We start from the raw sequence: 24202 nt of genomic DNA, 5'->3' as shown, positions 1-24202 counted from the left end.
CTATAAAGAATCACCTATACATATTTCTAGAATTTATACTCTTTAAGGTATATACCTCTTAAAAAGTCAGATAACGAGGGGAGGTTTCTAGTAAAGCAAAGGGAGCAAAAATGCTTGCCTTGAGTTTACCTGCAAACGTTAGGGAGGAATGAATTTTACAAGTCAAGATGGATTTGGTAGACCAATAGCAGTCACTTTTTTCCAATATAATTTGAAACACTGTATTCAAACAGTTTTCACCTGGGGCAACTCTGTATAAAGCTGAGTCCTGATAGGAAATATCGCTTAAATATAGTATGATAATTTTTCACAGTAATGCTAGTTCTAATATAGTCAGAATTTCACGAACGTAGATAATGCACTTAGAACCAGGAAGCAATTCTTTTGTTCCTGCATTTGGCAGAGCATGAAAGTGGTTCTGAAGTCAGAGTTCAAGTTAAGGTAATAGATGGTTATTTCAAAACGTACTGATAGAATGTGTTCTTTTTCGCTACTTTAATTTTTACAGTATTTTACATATTCCAATGATATAGATAATTCAGGCTCTGTTCCTCTTGGGGACTAGAAATAAAAATAAGAAATTGTCCACATTACCTCAGAAATTCCTTAACCAAATAAAAAGTGAGGTGTGAGCTACTCTGCAGACTGAGGTGTTACTTCAGTCAACTTCTTGCTCTTTCTTTTTGACAAATTATTTTTAGCTCACACACAAAAAAATCAATGCGTTTTCACCTGACTGATTTTTTGAAGTTTGGGAATGTATTATCATATAGATTGACAGTTGGCCCACTGGTTCCATGCCACAGCATGGACACGTGCAAAGCCATCATTAATTTCTCACACTTGTGCCCCGCCATAACTTCCTCCATAATAAACACTCTGTCCTTCAGAACCAAATCAATAACCTTTTAGGTATGTCTCTCTTGACGAGGAAGTAATGGGAATCTACACTTTGAGAAAGAAGGTCTCCAATCTCATTTTATATTTAAGGGTATGTGGACACAATGAATCTCTTCTTTGGACCCCATATATTTTTATTTCATTTTTATGGTGCTATCTTGGGGTACAGAGATATTCACAGTTCTTATTTAAAATCTCCCTTAAAAAAAAAAAACTCCAATTTTGGTTTTTGCTATGCGTAGGTAGCAAGTCAAGACAGGTCTCAAAAATCAACTTGACTTTCTATAACATAAAACATGGATCCTACCTTCAAACTCATGTAATAAAAATCGCTGACTACTAACAGTCCTTTGTACCTGCTGCTGTGGCAAAAATGACCTACTAAGAACTAGTAACTTGAAAGTCCCATCATACTGAACACACAGACGAATGTCCTTTTTTTTTTCTTTTTCCCAGTGTAGATTCTTCAAGGTTATCACCACTCACAGCTCTGCATCTTACATACTCCATGGCCACCAAATTAATATTGTACTGTTGGATCGCTTTAAATAGATAAAACACTAATGTTCAGGTTTTTTTATCAGATGCTTTAACTCTCTAACAAGGGCTTAGCTAGAAACGGCAGTGTGAGTTGCAAACAGCAAGGCCAAATTTTTGCAGCTGTGAAGTTTGACTGCATCTATAGAAAGGGCTTTCCCAGTAACTCTAAATTAGAATCATTCCTTTTTTGGGGTAATAAATGTCCCACTTAAAATATGTCCTCTCCAAGGCCCTTTTTATCACCTGAGTTATGGAGAAAATGGGGCAGTCACTAATACACAAGAATAACTAATTGCCTTCTTAAAAATGCGAAATAGCACACACTGTAAAAAACCTGGTCTACGTACCCTTGACTCCCTTAGGCATTTTCTTCACCTTGGGGACTTAAAAATATCCTTGAGTTTTTTTTTTTTTTTTAAGAATAATTCTTGTTTCAGTTATTTTTTTGGAAAACCCAAAAGGGGAGGGGCGGGGGGTGCGGGGGCAGGCCAAGAGAAGACAAAGAAAATAAGCTTGGCTCTGGGATAGGAAGCCAGATATTATAAAAACAAATCTGACCTTGGATGAAGCTTTAGCAAAAATATCCTTCCTTTGCCCTGTTTGTTTCCACCCAAAGTAAATAAGGACAATGTTCATTTACATCTGTTGTCAATTGGGAAATTTATAATTCTCCTAATATACTTTGAGGTTGAAAATATAAATGTTGGGTTAATTCCATTACATTTCACCAAATGCATTTACAAAGTAAGCTGTCTCTTGGCACATAATGGATTTTTGTAAAGTGTGTTTGTGGAATCCAGATGCTATTAGATTGCGAGTCCTCTTGGACGAGGTCTCTAGTGTTTCTCTCTCTGCTGGAGAACTTGAGCACACCCCGGTGTTTGCTGCAGGTTAATAGAGCCATGAGGTGTGAACTTGGATGGGATGAAGGAGTTTCCTAGTCCCAGCAACTGTGTCTATAAATTGGTACCTCAAACTAATGCACTGCAGTCACTTGTCATAGGAGGTGGGCTTCTTAAGCCGTCCTCCTTTCCCTTCAAAAACCAGCTCCTCAGTAAATTTTACAATACAGTGCCCTGTAATTAAACACACCTAAGACCTGCCAGTAGGTTTCTGCCCCACTCTATTCCTCTTACATATTCTTAAATTTATTTTGTGTTTTATGATCCACTCTACTCCTCTCTTCACCACCAGCCCACATGTAAAAATTACAGAGAATGACTGGAATATATATAAAGTTTTACTATAAGTGCCAGACAACAATAGCCAAGAGCTCATAATTTTGCTCTTCATGAAAGCAAAAATGTTTTGAGTTAGAATAGTTAATGAAGTAACTATAAAAATCATAGGGGAATAATTTGTACTTTTGAGGCTGATATGTAGGTTATTTAACTTCCACGGTAGCTAAAGAAAATATTGCCTCAATCCTTCAAAAACAAAACAAAAACCACACTTTAATCCCTTTTGGATGACCATTATTTCAAATTGTGTTTCTAAGCTTTATCTATTTTTATCCTGGCAAGTGTGAAAGAGTAACATTTATAAAGAAGAATGTGAAACGAGTTATCATGGATAGAAAAAAAGTGAAGGACTTGAGAACCAAATGTCACAGTTTCTTAGTCGTTTCTCTTCCTAAATGCAAGGATGATTTGATTGTAATAACCCTGGCCCAATTCCCTGCAAGTCCACATACTAGAGGCCATAGGGGCACCTTATCTTACAATAAGTTATTCAGGGAGTCCAAAATAAATGATTATCACAATGTTAAAATACAACTGATAATAATACAGAATCAGAGGCAACATTTAGGAATATCACATCGTCACATGGCATAATAGAGAACCAAGAAGCAAAAGGATCAGTGTTTTGCAAATATATCTATATGGGACTTCAGAGATTCAAGTTTTTGGCAAATTAAGCAATGCTTGCATAACTAACGTATTACAAGGTACTTGAAGAAGTATAAGAGTATGTGCCTGATTCCCAGGACTGCATGTTCCAAATTATAAACTTTAGTGGCATGGGTTTTCCTTATTTATATATTTCTTTCCTTTGGTGGTTTCTTTCATGTTTGTTAATGCTCCCAGGGGCTATCAAGCAATGGCTCCATTCAATAAATACAATAAATAAAATGAAGCATTAAGCCTTACTTTTGGCAAGGGCAGCCTTATTATTACACGTGTAATCTCCAGGCCTTCGGGGAGACATTGGGCTTGGTGGATAATCGTTTGCTTTTAAGCTGCTGAGTTTCTCATGTCTGTAGTTTTGCTTCAGTTAAGAGCAAAGGCAGTTACCCAGTGAGCAGCACCATATTCTTATCCCTTCCCGATTAGGAGCCTCTTAACTCAGAAGAAAACTCTTTTAACTTTTTCATTTATTGTTTGGTCATTTTTCAGTTAAGTTGTTGTTTGTCAAGGATCAAACTTTACAAATTGGGGGAGAGATGTAACCAAATACTAAGGGCATAAATAAAATTAGTGAAAACTAAGGAAGTTGATCTATGGCTGGATGGCATCACCAACTCGATGGACCTGAGTTTAAGTGAACTCCAGGAGATGGTGATGGACAGGGAGGCCTGGCGTGCTGCGATTCATGGGGTCACAAAGAGTCGGACACGACTGAGCGACTGAACTGACTGAAGGAAGTTGATAGCATGTATTTTCTACACACAACTGAATCAGGATGAATTGCTCCGACCCTAAAATCACACCAAAAAGTATTTGAGAAGTGCATATGAAAAGTAATGAGACATTAGAGTTACCCATTCTGAAACCAGGACTTGTGAGTGGAAGGGGGAATTTTCAAGTGATAGACTTGTATTAATAAATAAAACAAAGTGCAGATACGTACTTACATCTATATGATTATATACAAACGTAAAAATGTTACTGGTAACATTTTTTCGTTACTAGCTGAAGGAACTGCCTAGAAAATTGTCGTTTCAGGGTTTCCCTAAACTCAGCTTCAGGAATTGTAAAGGAATAGAGTGAGTGAGTCATAGAATAGTCATCAATAGCAGAGGAGATGATTATATAGTCTATGAGCCAGATCCTGCTGGTTAGTTATTTCACTCGGTCAGTGCAGTGTTTAAACATTGTATGTTACTAATCCACATTTTAAGAAAGGAAGATTTCATATTAGAAATTTTTATTTTTGGCTTCTCTTCAATGTACAAGACCCAATAGCATTTGTCCAGGTTTCCCTCCGGACAAACAGGCGTGGAAGCAGTAACCAAAGCAGTTCTTGTTAAACCCATGTCTTCTAACTCACCTGGGCTCCCTCCAGGCAACTCCTCTCAGTTAAGGTCTGATTTAGCCTTTGTAAGCACTCGAATGACCAACCTTGACCTTGTGTTACAAACTGTAGGGAGATCAGAGTTCATAAAAGTGTAGAATGAAAGCTAGAAACTGGCCATTGTAGCTTAAGTTAATGTGTTTAGCATAGTAATATCAACTGCTTTTTGTAAGTTTGGCTCATCTGTAGGATGTTTCATTTTGCTTTATCAAATTTCTAAAACAGTTTACAGGGGTTCCAATAAAATGAAATCAAGTGAAAATCAGTTTAGTTTGGAAATTAATAAAGTAACTGTGTGGACTGGGGGATGATAACGTGAGTAATATACAATTTGTTTCTTCTGAAGTAAATGCCCTGAAGTACTGAAAAATTAAAGTCAGAATCTTTCATTTTAACGCATATATTTAAGTTATTTTAATATAGAAGTGTCTAGATAGACTTTCAGGAAATAAATGAAGGGAGAATCTATTTTAAAAACTTTAGCTACTTCAGCTGATTAAGGAAAACTCAGGCTTTTCAGGCAGAAGCCATTCATTCCAAGAGGAAGAAAATGGCTTTGTGGTATGTTCAGTTTTGATCAAGCAAGTAGTTCATAGAGTCTATTACAATCAAGTGAAAAATAATAAAGGCTAGAAAAGGAAAGTACGGAGGTATGTGAGGACCTCCAGCTCCCCAAGAGAGAAAGACTGGGAGCAATATTGGGTGATGCTGAGTTGGGAAAAAGTGATTCATAAATGATGCTCCATAAACTTAGACACAATTGTCTACAAGTGGATAAGCAGGACACCCAAGTAGTACTCAGGGACAACTTAGTCACAGCACAATATACTCCCAGTTCTCTTTGTATCCTGAGGATATTTGTGAAAGAGAAAGTTCAGTTCAGTTCAGTCACTCAGTTGTGTCCGACTCTTTGCAAAAGAGAAAGAGTGATTGAAATACAAGCATGTTTACAAATGGAATGGACTGAAATATTTGAGTTGACTGGAGTCTCCATTCCTGGAGGTTTATATTGGCATTAGGAGGGTAGAAGAGGTCAATACTAAAGTAATACCATTTCTGCTTGTGTTAAACATAAGAAAGCGGGGCATGGATGTACATGGAGAGAGTGGAGCACAAGAAGAAATAGTTTATAAGTTTCCAATAAACAAGAGAAGATTCAGAAAGTATTTATTTATAGTGTAGTTTATGCAGGAAATACACTGTCATACATTCACTGATCCAATAGGATCCTTGAAATATATTTTTTTTAATAAAAATTAGAAGGTAGTACACGTTACTTAATGCATATTTTTGTACACATGAAGTATATGATGCTGGTAAAACTATGTTCTGTTTAATTCAGCATCAATGAAACGTAAGCTAAGTAATCCCAGATAAGGAGATACATCAATTTGTGGGGGAGGGATTCAGTTCAGTCGCTCAGTCATGTCCAACCCTTTGTGACCCCATGGACTGCAGCACACTAGGCTTCCCTGTCCATCACCAACTCCCGGAGTGTACTCAAATTCACGTCCTTCGAGTCACTGATGACATCCAACCATCTCATCCTCTGTCGTCCCCTTCTCCTCCTGCCCCCAGTCTTTCCAAGCATCAGGGTTTTTTCCAATGAGTCAACTCTTCGCGTGAGGTGGCCAAAGTATTGGAGTTTCAGCTTCAGCATCAGTCCTTCCAATGAATATTCAGGATTGATTTCCTTTAGGATAGACTGGTTGGATCTCCTTTCTGTCCAAGGGACTCTCAAGAGTCTTTTTCAACACCACAGTTCAAAAGCATCAATTCTTCGGTGCTCAGCTTTCTTTAGGGTCCAACTCTCACATCCACACATGACTATTGGAAAAACCACAGCTCTGACTAGGCAGACCTTTGTTGGCAAAATAATGTCTCTGCTTTTTCATACGCTATCTAGGTTGGTCATAGCTTTTCTTCCAAGGAGCAAATGTCTTAATTTCAGGGCTGCAGTCACCATCCGCAGTAATTTGGGGCCCAAGGAAAAAAAAGTCTATCACCGTTTCTTTTGTTTCCCCATCCATTTGCCATGAAGTGATGGGACCAGATGCCATGATCTTAGTTTTTTGAATATTGTGTTTTAAGCCAACTTTTTCACCCTCCTCTTTCACTCTCATCAAGAGACTCTTTAGATTTTCTTCGCTTTCTGCTATAAGGGCAGTGTCATCCGCATATCTGAGGTTATTGATATTTCTCCCAGCAATCTTGATTCCAACTTGTGCTCCATCCAGCCCGGCATTTCACATGATGTACTCTGCATAGAAGTTAAATAGCAAGGTGACAGTATACAGCCTTGACATACTCCTTTCCTAATTTGGAACCAGTCTGTTGTTCCATGGCTGGTTCTAGCTGTTGCTTCTTGACCTGCATACAGATTTCTCCGGAGGCAGGTCAAGTGGTCTGGTATTCCTATCTCTTTCAGAATTTTCCATGGTTTGTTGTGGTCCACACAGTCAAAGGCTTTGGCGTAGTCAATATAGCAGAAGTAGATGTTTTTCTAGAACTCTCTTGCTTTTTTGATGGTCCAACAGGTGTTGGGGGAGAGGAGTCCTTATTTTATTTCTGAAAAAAATTGAGGAGTCTCTGATGGATGCTCAGCATTATACAAAACTATGCATATCTCTTTATGTGTCTGTGTTGTGTGTACACTGAGGGGAGTTAGGTTAGGAAGAGGGATGTTATTGAGATAAATAGGATGGAAACATAAGGAATAGAAGTTGATCAAATTCCAGGGAGGTGGTATCATAAGATCATTTATGAAAATGCCAGAATGAGTCCTGTAGATATTTTCTAGCATATAGTTTTAGGAGAAAGAGAAGAGAGAGAGAGGTATGGACTGATCTTTTTTATTTGAACTCTGTTGGTCATCTTTAAGGCCTCAAGCCACTGTTCCAAGAATACTGTTTTTTCTGTGTAGATCAGAATGCATGTTACTGGGTCCACATTCACTCAGTTCCCACGTAAGAACTCTTGCTTCTTGGTGGCACTGAACCAGTTTGAGTTGTCAGAGAAATAATATGTGATTTGGTGGGAAGCTTGATTTATTGTAGCATAAGATGTATTCTTCTCTGTTTCTCCTCCCTTCCCACAACCGATCTCTTTCCCCAAGACTTCAGCCCCCAGCCAACCCTGCATCTAGAAATGATTACCACATCAATGAACTAATTTCTCAATTCTTTGACAAAACCTTCTTGTTAAAATTAGTAGAATCACATTTCTAAAATGTGATTTGAACATCATGATTCACTGGGTTGCAAAAATAAAATGGAAGGTTTAATTTAAATGTACTTTTTATCGTTTAAAACTTGTATTTTTGAGTATATTTTGTAGTGCATGTGAAATATTAGTGTATTTAGACCACCCAGCAACAGTTAGAACTGGACATGGAACAACAGACTGGTTCCAAATAGGAAAAGGAGTACGTAAAGGCTGTATATTGTCACCCTGCTTACTTAACTTATATGCAGAGTACATCATGAGAAACACTGGGCTGGAAGAGAAGCACAAGCTGGAATCAAGATTGCCGGGAGAAATATCAATATCAGATATTGAAATATCAACCTCAGATATGCAGATGACAACACCCTTATGGCAGAAAGTGAAGAGGAACTAAAAAGCCTCTTGATGAAAGTGAAAGAGGAGAGTGAAAAAGTTGGCTTAAAGCTCAACATTCAGAAAATGAAGATCATGGCATCCGGTCCCATCACTTCATGAGAAATAGATGGGAAAACAGTGGAAACTGTCAGACTTTATATTTTTGGGGCTCCAAAATCACTGCAGATGGTGATTGCAGCCATGAAATTAAAAGACGCTTACTCCTTAGAAGAAAAGTTATGACAAATCTAGATAGCATATTGAAAAGCAGAGACATTACTTTGCCAACAAAGGTCCATCTAGTCCAGGCTATGGTTTTTCCAGTGGTCATGTATGGATGAGAGAGTTGGACTGTGAAGAAAGCTGAGCGCCAAAGAATTGATGCTTTTGAACTGTGGTGTTGGAGAAGACTCTCGAGAGTCCCTTGGACTGCAAGGAGATCCAACCAGTCAATTCTGAAGGAGATCAGCCCTGGGTGTTCTTTGGAAGGACTGATGCTAAAGCTGAAACTCCAGTACTTTGGCTATCTTGTGCGAAGAGTTGACTCATTGGAAAAGACTCTGATGCTGGGAGGGACTGGGGGTAGGAGGAGAAGGGGACGACAGAGGATGAGATGGCTGGATGGCATCACTGACTCGATGGACATGAGTCTGAGTGAACTCCAGGAGTTAGTGATGGACAGGGAGGCCTGGCGTGCTGCAATTCATGGGGTCGCAAAGAGTCGGACACGATTGAGTGACTGAACTGAACTGAACACACATATATGATACATTACATAAACGCAGAAATGTATATATTAGAAGTGTATCCAGAATTTTTATGTTGATACATGTATACAACAGTATGTTAAATCACTGTTGTTTTAGGTGTTCTGTTTCCCAGGAGATGAAGTCTAAGCAACAGTCTCACCTGGGAATACTTGGATAACTGGTTTTTGGGGGCAGCCTAATAGATTGTGTTTCTTGTCATTCAGAACTTCTGTACCAATCATACTTTACTCTTTTTAAATACAATTCCTATTTTCTTCTCTCAGTACTTGTGTCAACTTTCGGTTCTTTTATGGATAGATAACAATATTTACTTCAATGTTCATTGAAGAAAGCAAGCATCACTGTACATTTATAGAGAAATGCCTGTTTCTTCTCCACAGAGGAATGAGAAGGTAAAGATTGTATGCATCATCATACGATGGTATGCTGATGGTCAGGTATAGCAGGCACAGCTTCAAGGAGATTGTTTCATTAATAATTAGGTAGTAAATGAGGATTAGAGCTTACTTAAGTGGGAATAAGATGACGGACATTCGAAATGAATGAAAAGCAATGTGTGTCATGGTTGGGGACAGGAAATGGTGCAAGGATGATGGTGATTTTTCAGGAATGTTATCTTCCTCTAAATGCCAACTAAAGCCAGACTAATGGGAACATAGTGATGTCACTGGACAGCAGTAGATACCTAATAATAGAGGTGTAGGAACCAAATGACCAAGAGCTTTGAGTTGTGTTCTGACTAAGAAGAATTAGAGAACAATTAACAGTTTATTTGAGTAGGAAATGTAATGTTTTAGGAAACATCTGATTAGAGCACACACATACATATGCACACAACACGTGTTTGGACAGGAAGGTAATAAAATTAGAAGTAGTGATATTAGAGAGAGGAGCTGTAATTGAGGTAGGAGGACCCAAGAAATCTCTAGACCACAGAGAATCCTGCTTCTTGATGTTTCAACAGGAAGAATTAAGTTGTCATTAGCATATGAACACTGAATATTTATAGTTAAAATATTAAAATTTGAGAGCATCTAATTTGAATCTCATAGAGAACACTGGATGTTCCCTACAGAGCAATCTATTATGCTTACACATATAGTACAGTATTACATCAGCCAGATCCAGTGTTTATTATTTTTTAATCACATGATTAAATAATAAAATAGCAACAAATACAGCTATATATAAGTCATGATATTATTTTTATAGGAATAGTTAGTGTGTTGTAGGTGAACATTAGCTAGGACTATTCCTCGTTGATTATTAGTTTCTTGAAGATTATCTCTGCTTCTGTATTGAATATATTTTATATTTCTTGTTGCTCTTCTGAAGTCATATTTTCATGTAATTTGTTAAACTTCTTCTGTAAGTGTTGTTTTGCTTTTCATCCCTAATCTTTTATATTTTTATCTTCATTTTTTAAAAAACATCAGGCTATAAAGAGATACATTTTTTTTCTTTCAAGCTTTCTATTTGTCCTTATAATTTTCTCTAAATTATTTCTTTTTCATAAAGTTAATTTCATAATTCTCTCATCTTAATATTTGGAATTTATTTTGTTCTTCTGCTAGCATTTTAAGATGGATATTGTATTTAGAAAAAACATTGTTTTAGTAAGAGTAAATATACTTGCCAGGTGCCAGAGGATTTGATACACAGTGTTGTCCTCTTCATTGCTTTCTAAAGAGTCTCAGCTACCTGGACCCTCAAAAGGGACTCCTAATGCTACCATTTTTTCTTGAGTACTAGTAAAGGCTTTAAAAAAAAAAAAAAAAAATGCCAATTTTTGGTTAATTCTTTATAGTGTCCAAGGTGAAATATATATATATAAAGAATATTTATATATATATATATATAAAGATTCTCCTACTCTTTGCGACTTCACCTTCCTTCACCTTCCTTTGCCCTTAGCTTCTCTTCTTTTCTCAGCTATATGTAAGGCCTCCTCAGACAACCATTTTGCCTTTTTGCATTTCTTTTTCTTGGGGAATGGTCTTGATCCCTGTCTCCTGCACAATGTGACAAACCTGTGTCATAGTTCTTCAGGCACTCTATCAGATCTAATCCCTTTAATCTATTTGTCACTTCCACTATATAATCATAAGGGATTTGATTTAGGTCATACCTGAATGGTCTAATGGTTTTCCCTGTCTTCAGTTTAAGTCTGAATTTGGCAATACAGAGTTCATGATCTGAGCCACAGTCAGCTACTGGTATTGTTTTTGCTGACTGTATAGAGCTTCTCCATCTTTGGCTGCAAAGAATATAATCAGTCTGATTTCAGTTGACCATATGGTGATGTCAATGTGTAGAGTCTTCTCTTGTGTTGTTGGAAGAAGGTGTTTACTATGACCAGTGCATTCTCTTGGCAAAACTCTGTTAGCCTTTGGCCTGCTTTGTTTTGTACTCCAAGGCCAAATTTGCCTGTTACTCCAGGTTATCTCCTGACTTCCTACTTTTGCATTCCAGTCCCCTATAATGAAAAGGACATCTTTTGGGGGTGTTAGTTCTAAAAGTTCTTGTAGGTCTTCATAGAACCATTCAACTTCAGTTTCTTCAGCATTACTGGTTGGGGCATAGACTTGGATTACTGTGATACTGAATGGTTTGCCTTGGAAATGAACAGAGATCATTCTGTCATTTTTGAGACTGCATCCAAGTACTGCATTTCAGCCTCTTTTGTTGACCATGATGGCTACTCCATTTCTTCTGAGGGATTCTTGCCCACAGTAGTAGATATAATTTAATGGTCATCTGAGTTAAATTCACCCATTCCTGTCCATTTTATTTCACTGATTCCTAAGATGTCGATATTCACTCTTGCCATCTCCTGTTTGACCACTTCCAATTTGCCTTGATTCATGGACCTAACATTCCAGGTTCCTATGCAATATTGTTCTTTACAGTATCCAACTTCCATCACCAGTCACATCCACAACTGGGTGTTGTTTTTGTTTTGTCTCTATCTCTTTATTCTTTCTGGAGTTATTTATCCACTGTTCTCCAGTAGCATATTGAGCAACTACTGACCTGGTATGTATATATGTGTATAAATATACACATGTGTAAACTACATACTTATGCAAAGTATATCTAAAATATGTAAAAATATGCATATGTGCATATATCACACACACATACACACATATAGAGAAGCTTGGAAAAGAATAAAAGTCACCTGTAATTTGACACCAGAAATAACCATGGTTTATATTTTCGTGCATATTTTTACAGTATGTGTGCTGTGTGTATATGTGTGTGTGTAGTGTGAATATTTGTACAAAGTTGGTTCATGGTTTCTTTTTCCCCAGTAAATCTGTTATAACCTTTCCCTATGACATTAAATATTTTCTGCAATAGTTAAAGCTTTCATAGAACTTTTGTAACAGGAGACATTTCTTCTATTTTCTTTCAGTGGGTGTTTAACTTATTTTAGAAGCAATAAAGGATAGGATGATGAATAAAATCCTTGAAGCTAAATTCCTGTGCATATCACTAATTCTTTTCCTAGAATAAATTCCTAGAAGATTGAGTACATACATGGTTATATAAAATGATAATCTTTTTCAACCAGTTACTTTATAGGAATGTTTACCCTCAAACCAAGACTCAGTTCAAATGACCTGACATACACATTGTACTTAGAAGTCCTGAAAATTATCTTGATTTTTTAAAATTTATTAATGAAAATGTTTTTATTTATTTGAATACAAAGCCTGAGAAACTAGTCATGTGTTTATTGTCTATTTGTATTTCTTATTTCTTGATTTAAATATTCTGTCCAGGTGAGAAGATGTTAGAATTGTTCTCATTTTTCCGTTTGTACTAACTTTGGCAATGCCTATGGTGATGCCAGAGTAAGTCTTGTTGTGCTTTGTTACTTCTGCAGATGGTTTACAATGTTCATTTACAGGTGTGAAAATCATTTGGCTACGTTCTCAAAATCATATGACTTATTTTCTGTAGAATAGACATTAGAAATATATAAAATAGAAATACATATATATTGGGTTGGTCAAAAGTTCAGTCAAATTTATTTGTAAAATGTTACAGAAAAACCCAAACAATTTTTTTGGCCAACTCAACACCCACCCACCCACCCACACACACACACTTAATCTATCAGGCTTGAGATGTAGAAAACCATTTTTAAATAGTTTCTTTAACCAAAGAAGAAAAGTTAGCTCTGAGTAAGTTAAGGAATTTTTTTCTAATTGAATATTTCAGCTGTTGTTCAGAATGCAGGACTTTTATTTCAGATTGTTAATTTAAAACAAACCAAGGATAGAATTTCATTCCACATGATGAAAGGAAATTCACATCTGCTAAGACAATCTGCAAGGCACCTTGAGGAGATAGAATCAACTAAATGATGTATTAAATATTCTTAAAACTTCCTCCATCTCTGCTGCTTTTGATTCAATGAAGATAGTAATCATAAACACAGTGGTATTCCAGCTATTGGTGTTTTTACAAAATAGGTAGTTTTGCACGTGAGATAAATATCTCCATACATAAAGAAATACTCTGAAAATAATCATGGGGAAGCAATTACTGTTATAATAAGCATATGGCTTTACTAATATAGAGAGTTGCTTAATAATTAATGTTGTAGGGAAAAAAAGAGTAGAAAAAGTTCTGTGTTCTGGGACATCGCCTAGTATATTCAGAATGGAAAAGACCCCAGTGAACTGCAGAACAATTAAGTGAATACAGGCTGTCATACACTTCTGCTGATACACATTTATGGCTACAAACAACGAGGCACATTGGGAAGGCAGGAAGTATACAAATCAACTTAATCTGTCCCTCTGTGGTATTTCAGGCCCTCCACAACATAGTCCAATGTTACATTCTTAGCCCTTGCTCCCACTTCTCTAAATGTATTTTCAGCTCCAGCCCAACTGGACTCTTACTTTTTTCCAGCGCATGCCGTTTCCTCCAGTGCCGTTTGTCCTGTTCCCTTTGCTATCACTGTTACCTCCAAACCTGCCCGTCCGTCACGTTTCTGTACATCATCAAAGAATTATTTAAGATGCCAAGTCCTTTGTGAAACTATTTTGGTCTCTTTAACTACAAATGAATTTCTACTCCTTTGAATTCTTTAGCATTTTATTTATCCATTTGTTTTGGAATTAAGGGGAAATGGTGTAGACCTCATTAAGATAGAGAAGTATATGATTTGAGATGCATTTTGGAACTAGAATATATAGAACTTGATGCTGATTTGAATGTAGGTGCTGATGAAAATAGAGCTATCAAGAATTGCTGACTTTAGTGATTGAAGGAATTCCTGATTACTAAGATGGGGGATACTTGGAAAGGATGGGATTTTGGGGGCTGAAACAGTTTCATTTTGGACATTGTTAAGTAACATAAGGCATCCAAATAGAAAGATAACTGTGACATAATTATTAAAAAATGAAACTTAGAGGGGAGTGCCAAACTGGAGACCTCAGTTTGAAATTCAACAGCATGACAGTCATCTCTTTACATCCATGGAAGAGCTCACACAAGGAGAAAGCAGAGAAGGAAGAAGAAAGAGCCAGGAGCAAACTCTGAATAGCACATGTTGGGTAGAGGAGAAGGATCACTCGAAAGAGACTGAAAACATACTGGCTTACAGATAGTAGTTCTTTATTCATTCATACTTCTTTGATTTTCATTAAATCAAAAGGCTTCCAGTTTAGCATGGCAGCAGAATCTCAATCCAAATTCTCATTTTCTTTCCTCTCCATAACTCTGCTATTTCAATCAAAGGAGACAAACTCAGTGAGTTACTCATTACCTAGAAAGAGAAAAATATATTAATTTTAAAAGGGACAGTGGACTAGACCAGGAACATAAGTCAATGAGATGGGCTTCTCATATGATTGGTTAACTGGTCTCCAGGATAATTTCAAACTATGTAGAGTAATGAGTGACAATAATGTTTAACTATCAACTTTTACTTCATTCATAATGTTTATTGACCACCTATTGTGTATTATGCTTAGGACATATCAATGAACAAGCTAGAAAAAGATTTCTACCCTCTTGGAACTCAAATTCTACTTGAGAGATAAACAATTAAAAGAAATGAATAGAGAGAAGAAGGAAGGAAGGAAAGCAAGTGGGGGAAAGGGACAGAGGGAAGAAGACAAGAAGAGGAAAGAAGGAAGGAAAGAAGAAAACTATCCTAGAATGTGATCAATACTATAGAAAAAAAGAAAAGTGGAGAATAAAGATAGTTGGAAGTATTATATGTGCTTGTGGTTTTGTGGTATTAAATGGCTGTATGTCTAGGGTGCTGGAAAGGCTTTATTAAAAAGCTGATATTCAAACAAATAAAACTTTAAAGGAGACAAGGAAGTTAGCTGTGAAATGGAATTGACTATGCAGATTTCTGGGGCTGTGGCATCCCAGGCAGATGGAAGAGAGTGCAAAGACTTTAATGCAGGATTATTCCTGGTGTATTCAAGGAAGTCAGTGTGATTGCAGCAGAATGCAAATTGGGAAGAATAAAAGGACATAAAGATAGAGAGGTAAGAGTGGAGCTAGGTAATATAGGGCATCATAGATAGTTTAAAAATCGTGGTCTTTATTCTGAGGGAAATTCATATCCATGCTGAGTCTTGAGCATAGGAATGTCATTATCTGACTTCCAATTTTAAAATATCACTTTGGCTATTATGTTTAAAATAAAGTGAATAAGGCAAGAATAGAGAGATCAGCTAGCAGATTATTATGGTAACTAGACAAGAGAAGATAGTGTCTAGGATCAATGACAATGGAGATAAACAGTCTGATTCTCAGTATATTTTGAAGGTAAAGGTAGCATTATTTCTAGGGATATTGACCAATATGTTTTTGAAAAAGAGATGTCACAGGTGATTCTCAAGTCCCTTGCCTATTTTCTAATCAAGCTATCTGTCTTTTGGTGTAGTGAGTTCTAGGAGTTCTTTGTATATTTTAGACATTAACCCTTATCAGATATATGATTTGCAAATATTATCTCCCATTCCATAGGTTGTTTTTAAATCTGTTGATAGTTCTTTTGCTGTGCAGAAGTTTTTTACTTTGATATAGTCTCACTCGGGCTTCCCTGGTGGCTCAGACGGTAAAGCGTCGGCCTGCAATGTGGAGTCTTTGTCTAGTTTTGTAGACTTGGTCATAGTCTCACTTGTCTAGTTTAGCTTTTGCTGCCTGTGCTTTTCTTATCAAAGTTAAGAAATATTTGCAGATACTAATGTCATGATGTTTTCTTCTGTTTTCCTCTAGTGATTTTACAGTTTCAGATCTTGTCCTTAAATCTTTAAGATTTTGAGTTAAATTTTGTGTATGGTACAAGTGTTCAGTTTCATTCTTTTGCATGTGAATATTTAGTTTACCCAACATTATTTGTTGAAGAGACTATACTTCCCCCATTGTGTATTTTTGGCACTGTTGTCAAAGATCAGTTGATGGTATTTGCATAAGTTTATTTCTAGGTTCTCTGTTCTGGCCCATTTGTCTATATGGCTGTCTTTATACAAGTATCATGTTGTTTTAATTGCTGTAGCTTTATAATATATTTTGAAATCTGGAAATGTGATACCTTCAGCTTTGTTCTTTTTCTCAGGATAGCTTTGGCGGTTTGGTGTCCTTTGTGGTTACATATGAATTTTAGGATTGTTTCTTCTATTTTTGTAAAAAAAAAAAAAATGTCATCGGAATTTTTGAGTGGGACTGCCTTAAGCTTGCATATTGCTTTGGGTAATATGGACATTTTAACAATATTAAGTCTCAGTCCATGAACAAGAGCTGTCTTGTTATTTGTGTCTTCCTTCAATTCTTTCATCACAATCTTATAGTTTTCACCATACAAATCTTTTCCCTCCTTTTTAATCCCTGGGTATTTTACTCTTTTTGATGTCATTATAAATGTAATTACTTAACTTCCTTTTTCAAGTTGCTTGCTGTTAGTGTACAGAAATGCAACTGGTTTTATAAGTTGACTTTGTGCCCTACAGTGTTACTGAGTTCATTTTTAATTTATACCTGTTTTTTATAGAGTCTTTAAGATTTCTACATATAAGGTCATATCATTGACAAACAGATTATTTTGCTTCTACCTTTTCATCCTAGATGCCTTTGTTTCTTTTTCTTGCTAGTTGCTCTGTCTACCACTTTCAGTAATATGTAACATAGAAGTGGTGAAAGTGGGCATTTTTGCTTTGTTTCTAATCTCAGAAGAAAAGCTTTTGGTTTCTCCGAAGAATATATTCAGATGACCAAGAAATATATGAAATGGTGCTCAACATCACTAATAATGAAGTGCAGATCAAAATCATAAAGAGATATTATCTTGTACCTTTTAAAATGATCAAGATATGTTTTAAAAAGGACAAAAAGTATTGGTAAACATACAGAGAATTTGGCACTTTTGTACAGTATTGTTGGGAATATAAATGGTGTAACCTCTATAGAAAGCAACATGACATTTTCTCAAATAATTAAAGATGGTATTGCCATATGATGCTGCAATCCACTTTTGGTTGTTTGTTCAAAAGAATGAAAATTGGGATCTTGAAAAGATGTATGCACCTCTTCTTCAATGAAGCATTATTCATGATTGGCTAATACAGAAACAATCAAATGTCCATCTCTGGATGAATGGATAAAGAGAATACAGTATATACATACAGTGTACTATTATTCAGCCGTAAAAAATTAAGGAAATCCTGCCATATGTGACAACATGGATAAACCTTAAGAACATTGTGACATGTACAATAAGCCATTCATAGAAGGACAAATATTGGGTTGACCAAAAGGTTCATTCAGGTTTTCCATAACATGTTAAGGAAAGACCCAAATGAACCATTTGGTCAATGATATGCTTCCTAATTTCACTTATATCAAGTATCTAAAGTAGTAAAACTCATGGAAGCAGAAAATAGAATGGTGGTTGCCCCCTAGGAGTTGGGGATAATTGGAAGTTACTGTTCAATTGGGTATAAAATTTCAGTTATGCAAGATGAGTCAGTTCAGAGATCTGCTCTACAACATTGTGCTTGTAGTTAACAATAGTGTCCTGTACACTTAAAATTTTGTTCGGAAGGTAGGTTACATGTTGTCAATTCTCACTACAATACAAAAAGAAAAGAAGGAAAAGGAAAAGAAAAACATGAGGCCACGGCTTTGGCTTGAGCAACTGGAGGTATGATTTTGTCCTAACTGAAATAGTTAATTCAACCAACTGAAACCAATGTGGAACATATTTTGGAGCAGAAAATGATGAAAGACTGAATGTGGCAGCATTAATAGAGAACAAGGTTACGAGAAATAAAGACACAAATAGAAAGAGTAATTTTTGTGAGTTCTGCTGAAACTCTAGGGAGGGGAGTCAAGAGAACTCGTTCTTTTTTTTTTTTTTCTAGTAAGAAGGAAACACATATTTATGTAATGGGTGAGAATGACCCAGTGGAGAAGAAAAGATCAATTGATGATAGAGGAGAGAATGGGGTCTCTTTCACAAGTACAAGATGGTGGGAAGTTCATCTGTGATAAAAAGCGAGGGCAGGTTATTACAGGTGGGTAGAAATCTGATGGAATTCTGTAGAATTTCTGCACTGTTTGCTTTCATTTTCTCAGTAATGTATGAAATATGGTTGTCACCTGAGAGAGAGGGTGGAGATGGAGGTGTTATATTTTAAAGAAGAGAAATGAAAAGAAATTACTAGTAGAGTGAAGGCAGTATCAGTTCCTTCTCTTCATGGTTGAGTGTGCACATGTGTGTGTGTGTGTACTTGTCCATGTTCTAGTAGCATGCCCAGGCACAAAGTAGGTAGAGTCTGATTTAATTAAGGCTGTAGTTTTACCAAGCCAGTACCAAGCACCATCAAACAATAGAGGGGGAAACAAGTAGAAGGAGTAATTATAATAATTATAATGATATACCGTGGATGTTAGGCTAAGTAAGGATGAGAATGAGGACATCTTGGTGTGATAGATGGTCATAAAATCGATTGATTGGAGGGGCAGATGGGTGTCAAAAGACTAATGGGGTCAGGATATAAGAGAGGCTGAGTTACAAAAGTAGGCAGTACTAATAGAAAGTGAGTTGCATGAAATGGAGATTGAAGGAGGGTTATAAAAAAATGATAAGATATGACTGTGAGTGTGAGTAGCTGAAGCTGGATTGAAGACAAGAAGAGTGGCGTAAACAGAAGATAAGTTCACATAAACAGAAGTGAAAGTATAGGAAGAGTCACCAGTTTGTTTCTGGAATAACCACCACTGGAGACAGGAGTACTAAGTAAGTGATAGAGAGTTGGGAGTTAAAATTATCCTAAAAGGAGGAGGAATGACAACAAGGAGATATAGTCTCCATGAATGAGAGGCAATGCATGTTATAACCAGATGACAAGAGGCTCAAACCTGAGAATATATACAGAGCATTGAGGGAGCATAGTCGACCGGTGACAGCAAACAAGATACCCCTTTTCACATCTTCAGTCCAGTCATTTGAAGGCACAGGGAGGAAAAACTGCTACCACTTGAGGATTTTCATTGGAGCAAGAATGTGAAATGTGCATTTGGAAATATGGTTGAGATTTTTTTTCAGTGATAAAGTACATACTAAGGATTTAATTGTGAAGTTGCTCAGTCATGTCCGACTCTTTGCAACCCCACGGACTGCAGCCTGCCAGGCTCCTCCGTCCATGGGATTTTCCAGGCAAGAATACTGGAATGGGTTGCCATTTCCTTCTCCAGAGGATATTCCCAACCCAGGGATCGAACCTGGGTCTCCCGCTTTGTAGGCAGATGCTTTTACCGATGGAGAGTGAAGGCAAAGCTTTGGGTGTTAAGTGATAAGGAAAGAGGGATCTATGGAACCTATGGATTTTAACCTCTGGTGAATGGATTAGAAAAGCTAGGAGAGGTGTGGATGAATCGTGGTGTGCAGGCTCACTGTTGTTTCTGAAGAAATATCCTCAGTCGGTTTCTCTCATTTAAAGCAGTAATCCCTTGGCAATGCTGGAGGAAACATGGAATCATTCCATATGATAAAGAAATGGTTGTCCTTGAGAGGGAAGAGGAGACAGATCCTTTATAATATTTCCTATTCAAGTATAAAAAGGGAAGAATCATTTTCTGATAGGAATTTAACACTGTAAGACATCTGATGACGGGACGTCTTATTCATAGTTGTTTCTATATTGTCTTGCACACTGCTAGTCAGATGAGTCACAAAACTGTGATAAGAAGAACAGAAAGGAAGGCAAGAAAAGGCAAAAAGGAAAGAGAACAATAGAAAGGCAAACTCAAAAAGATGAAAGACTAGCATATATTGGCCTGGTAAGATGGCAGTCCACTTTACAAAGCAAAGCATGGAACCCAGGACAAAGCATGGAACCCAGGGCAAAGCATGGAACCCAGGAAAGACAGGTTTTGTTGATTAAGAAACTAGCTTAGCTTGAGTATATGTGTGTTCCTGGTTCAATATAAAACTGATACTTCTCATTTTGAAGAGGTATAACTCAGTGAGTTAAGAAACCAGTGAGCTATGAGTGGAAAAAGTTAATAGGAAGATCATTCAATACCTTCTAAAAAATATGTGTGCACTGTATAATATGGCACAGAATAGTGTTCCTGCTGAAATAGTAGGTTAAGAAAGAGGAATGACTGTACTTAGAAGGAACAGCAATGACAGTTTGATCTTGTTATACCTTTTTTTTTTTTTTTTGCTTTCTGGAAATATGTATCAAAAAAGTAGGTGCTAAAACATGACTTTCTATCTTTCTTTTGAGTCCATTAAGTGGATATAATTCAACAATTTTCCCTAGGAAGATTACGCCTGTACCCATGACCATGACCTTTGTTCATCTTTCAATTTACTTGTGTTAAAAGAAACACCGGACATTCTGAAGAAAATGCAAGAACTATATACATTCCATGTTGCCTGTTAATAATGGTATGATATATTAATGGGAGAGGCTGGAGGGTTTAAGAGAAAAAGTATAGAAACACGGGTTCTTGTCCAAGCTCTGCCACTAACTGTTATGACTGGGGACAACAGACCTACTCTCACTAGGTGTCCATAGGTCATGGAGAGAACATGTTAGGGGCAGGGTATTGTGACAGCCAAGTGCATGCATCATAGAATCAACAGACAAGGCTTTGAGTCCTAGCTCTATCCTGTATCAGCTGTAATGACTTTGGTAATTTACCACTAAGCTTTCAAAACCTTTGTTCTTCTGTAAAATTGGGATAATGCTTGTACCTCTCCATTATTATTATTAGCAAATGAAATGGGGGATATCAAGGTATGAGCAAAGTACCAGACACATGGTAAATACTCCATGCATAGTACTGATTATTTTTGAACTACTGTTTCAAAAATAATTTTCCTGGTTGCCATATTTAATAAGTTTAGACTACCTTTTTATGGATTTATCACATGCCAGTGATTCAACATGACTTCCGGTGACTCCTTCCTAACTCACGGCTATCGGTCCTTGGGCAGAAATGTAAATCCCCCTTCTTGTGTTGATCCTGCAGTAAAGACGATGGGGATGAGATCATTTGCACTTAGATTCTCCATCCCCCTTTTCTGGGAACCTGTCATGAGTGAGACTGCTGACTTGTATATCAATAAGGGATTCTAAAAGGTGATTTCATTTGTGCCTTCATTTTGTTCTGCAAGGCAAGGGAATTAAACATTAATTAAGGAGTCTAATCCAGTAAATATGGAGATGGAACCACTTCAGACTTTCAGAGTCTGTGAGAAAAGGAGCAGGAAAAGGTTTGAAGCCAACACTGAGCCAGGATGAGCAGAGTGAGGAGCAGAGCAAGAGATGTGGGAATGAGATCAAAATATTCAAGGAAACCAATCACAGTGTGCCAGGCAGAAGGCCTTTAACTACAGGAGAACACTGCAATATCACTCATCCTGAACACAAGTCATCAAACATTCATTGAATATCTACTACACGCTGGGAACCAGAAACACAAAGATAAACTTCACATAATCCCTGCCCCCAAGTAACTCACATCCTAGCAGGAAGAGAGACCTAAAATGGAGATGGGAGGCAGACTAGCACAGTAATTAAGCACATTTCTTTGAAATGAGATTGTCTGTGTTTAAAGCTCAGTGCTGCCATTTCCTACCCTTTGGGACATGGAAAATAACTTCATCTCTTTGAGCCTGAGGTTTTGGGGTTTGTTTTTTTTGTAAAATGGAAGAACCAACCCATGGATTTGTTGTGGAAAGTAAATGAGTAAAATATTGAAATGGGCTTAATGCAGTACCCACTGTCTAATTTAGGCAGTAATGCATTATTGTTTCACAATGAATGTTACACAAAGAAGTTACCATTTGAGCTGGGCTTTGAAGCTAGAGAAAGATTGTTCCAGGTAGGAAAGAGAATAGATGACATCTGGTGTTAAGGCTTCAACAGAATCCAGAGCTGTGACTATGTTGTTATAGTTGAGAAATAAAGAACGATCTCATAATAGAAAAAAGAACAATGTCTCAGGGGTTGGGGAGAAATTGGAAGTGAACAAAGGGAAGATGGGAAAGTTCACACTGGGCCAGCTTTGGAAAAAGTTAGAACTATATGGCAAAATGCTTTGACTTTACCATGTAAGCTAGTGGGGGCTGCTGAAGGTTATGAACAAAGGAGTAACTTGATTTGATTTGCATTTTAGTAAAATTATTCTAAACATGGAGTCTATATTGGGTAGGAGAGCTTGGACTAGAAAGGGGAATCAGAAGCCTAAGAGTCCATAATGGTCCCATCTGGGGCAGTGAAAGTGATGGGAAGGGATGTGGGAGGAGGAAGGTTTCAAAGGCAGCTTGACCTGGCTTGCAACCAACAAGCATGGGCAAGGTTGGGTTCTTAGGGAGAGGGAAGATTCAAGACGGTGACAGTGAGGATGACTAGGTTAGAAGAAAGTCAATAAAGAGAGACAAGAAAGAGGAGAATATCTGGTAAGGAAACAAGTTCAGTTTTGGAAAATATTGAGTATAGGCTTCCTTGGATTTTTGTATTAAGCTATTAAATAGATATTTGGAAATGCTTTAGTGAAGATAAGCAGAGTGTGAACCTGGGGATAGAGACACTCTCACCCGCAGGTTTAAAGTGGGGCCATCTCAGTGGTGGGATGCCTGGGGTGGGGCTGTCCAGTGATCAGGACCAAGGACAGGGTCCTAGAAATAACCCTTTTTTAAAGGGTTATTTTCCAAGGACAATGAATCTGCACAGTCAGTGGAGAAAGGATACTCAGAGAAAACAGGGGGTAAGTTTGTCCTCCTCTTAGAAGTGGAGATTACCAAGAAGAGCAAGGTCAAGTGATGCCAAAGTGTTTAATTAGGATGAGGGATGAGGAGAGGCCTTTGGGTTTGACATTGATAACATTTGATGGAGCATTCTGAAGTGAGGCAGTTGCAGGTGCTTGATTAAAATGGCTAATGGAGAGGAGGGTGGAAAGAAAATGAAAGCAGAGAGCAGGCATAACATCCCATACATCTGTAAAGACCTTGTATTCCCTCTACTAATGTTTTTTATACAGTAGATGATTTAACCATGCCTCTTGCTATATTTTATAGTTTTCAGTCCAAAGGAGTGATGCTCAATGGCAATAATTTTCATCATATTCTGTCCAAGAGGACCTTGGTCGAGAGCGAGGATGCTTAGGGAGAGGGCCAGATGCATGTGATGACTCAAATTAGAACTCGACGGATTACATTTGTTGAGAATCATGGGTCGTCAGTAAGTGTCTCATAATTTATATAACATTTGAGGCATGATTATAAAACAAGAAGTTTTAATTTTTAAAAAAAGAGAGAGTATAAAATGTTCTGAATAAAAGGCTAAAATGTTTAACTGAAAAATGTAGCTTCTCTGCAAGCTGAATCAGTGCATTTCAGTCAAAGCCACTGATCCTGATCTGGAGTTACGCTGTTATTCACAAGTTGCACCATATTCAGAACTATAGCTAGGCTTCTGTGATCCATTTAAAACTAAATCACAGATCTTTTTTTCTACGAAGACCCCAACTTTCCAGATTCAGATGTGGGGATAAATCTTCTACCAGAACTCTGGTATTCCAGATTTTGACAAGTGGCA

This window comes from Oryx dammah, unplaced genomic scaffold (genome assembly GCF_014754425.2).
Source record: "Oryx dammah isolate SB20612 unplaced genomic scaffold, SCBI_Odam_1.1 HiC_scaffold_5, whole genome shotgun sequence".
Classification (NCBI taxonomy): Eukaryota; Metazoa; Chordata; class Mammalia; order Artiodactyla; family Bovidae; genus Oryx; species Oryx dammah.
This window is presented reverse-complemented; position numbering follows the sequence as displayed.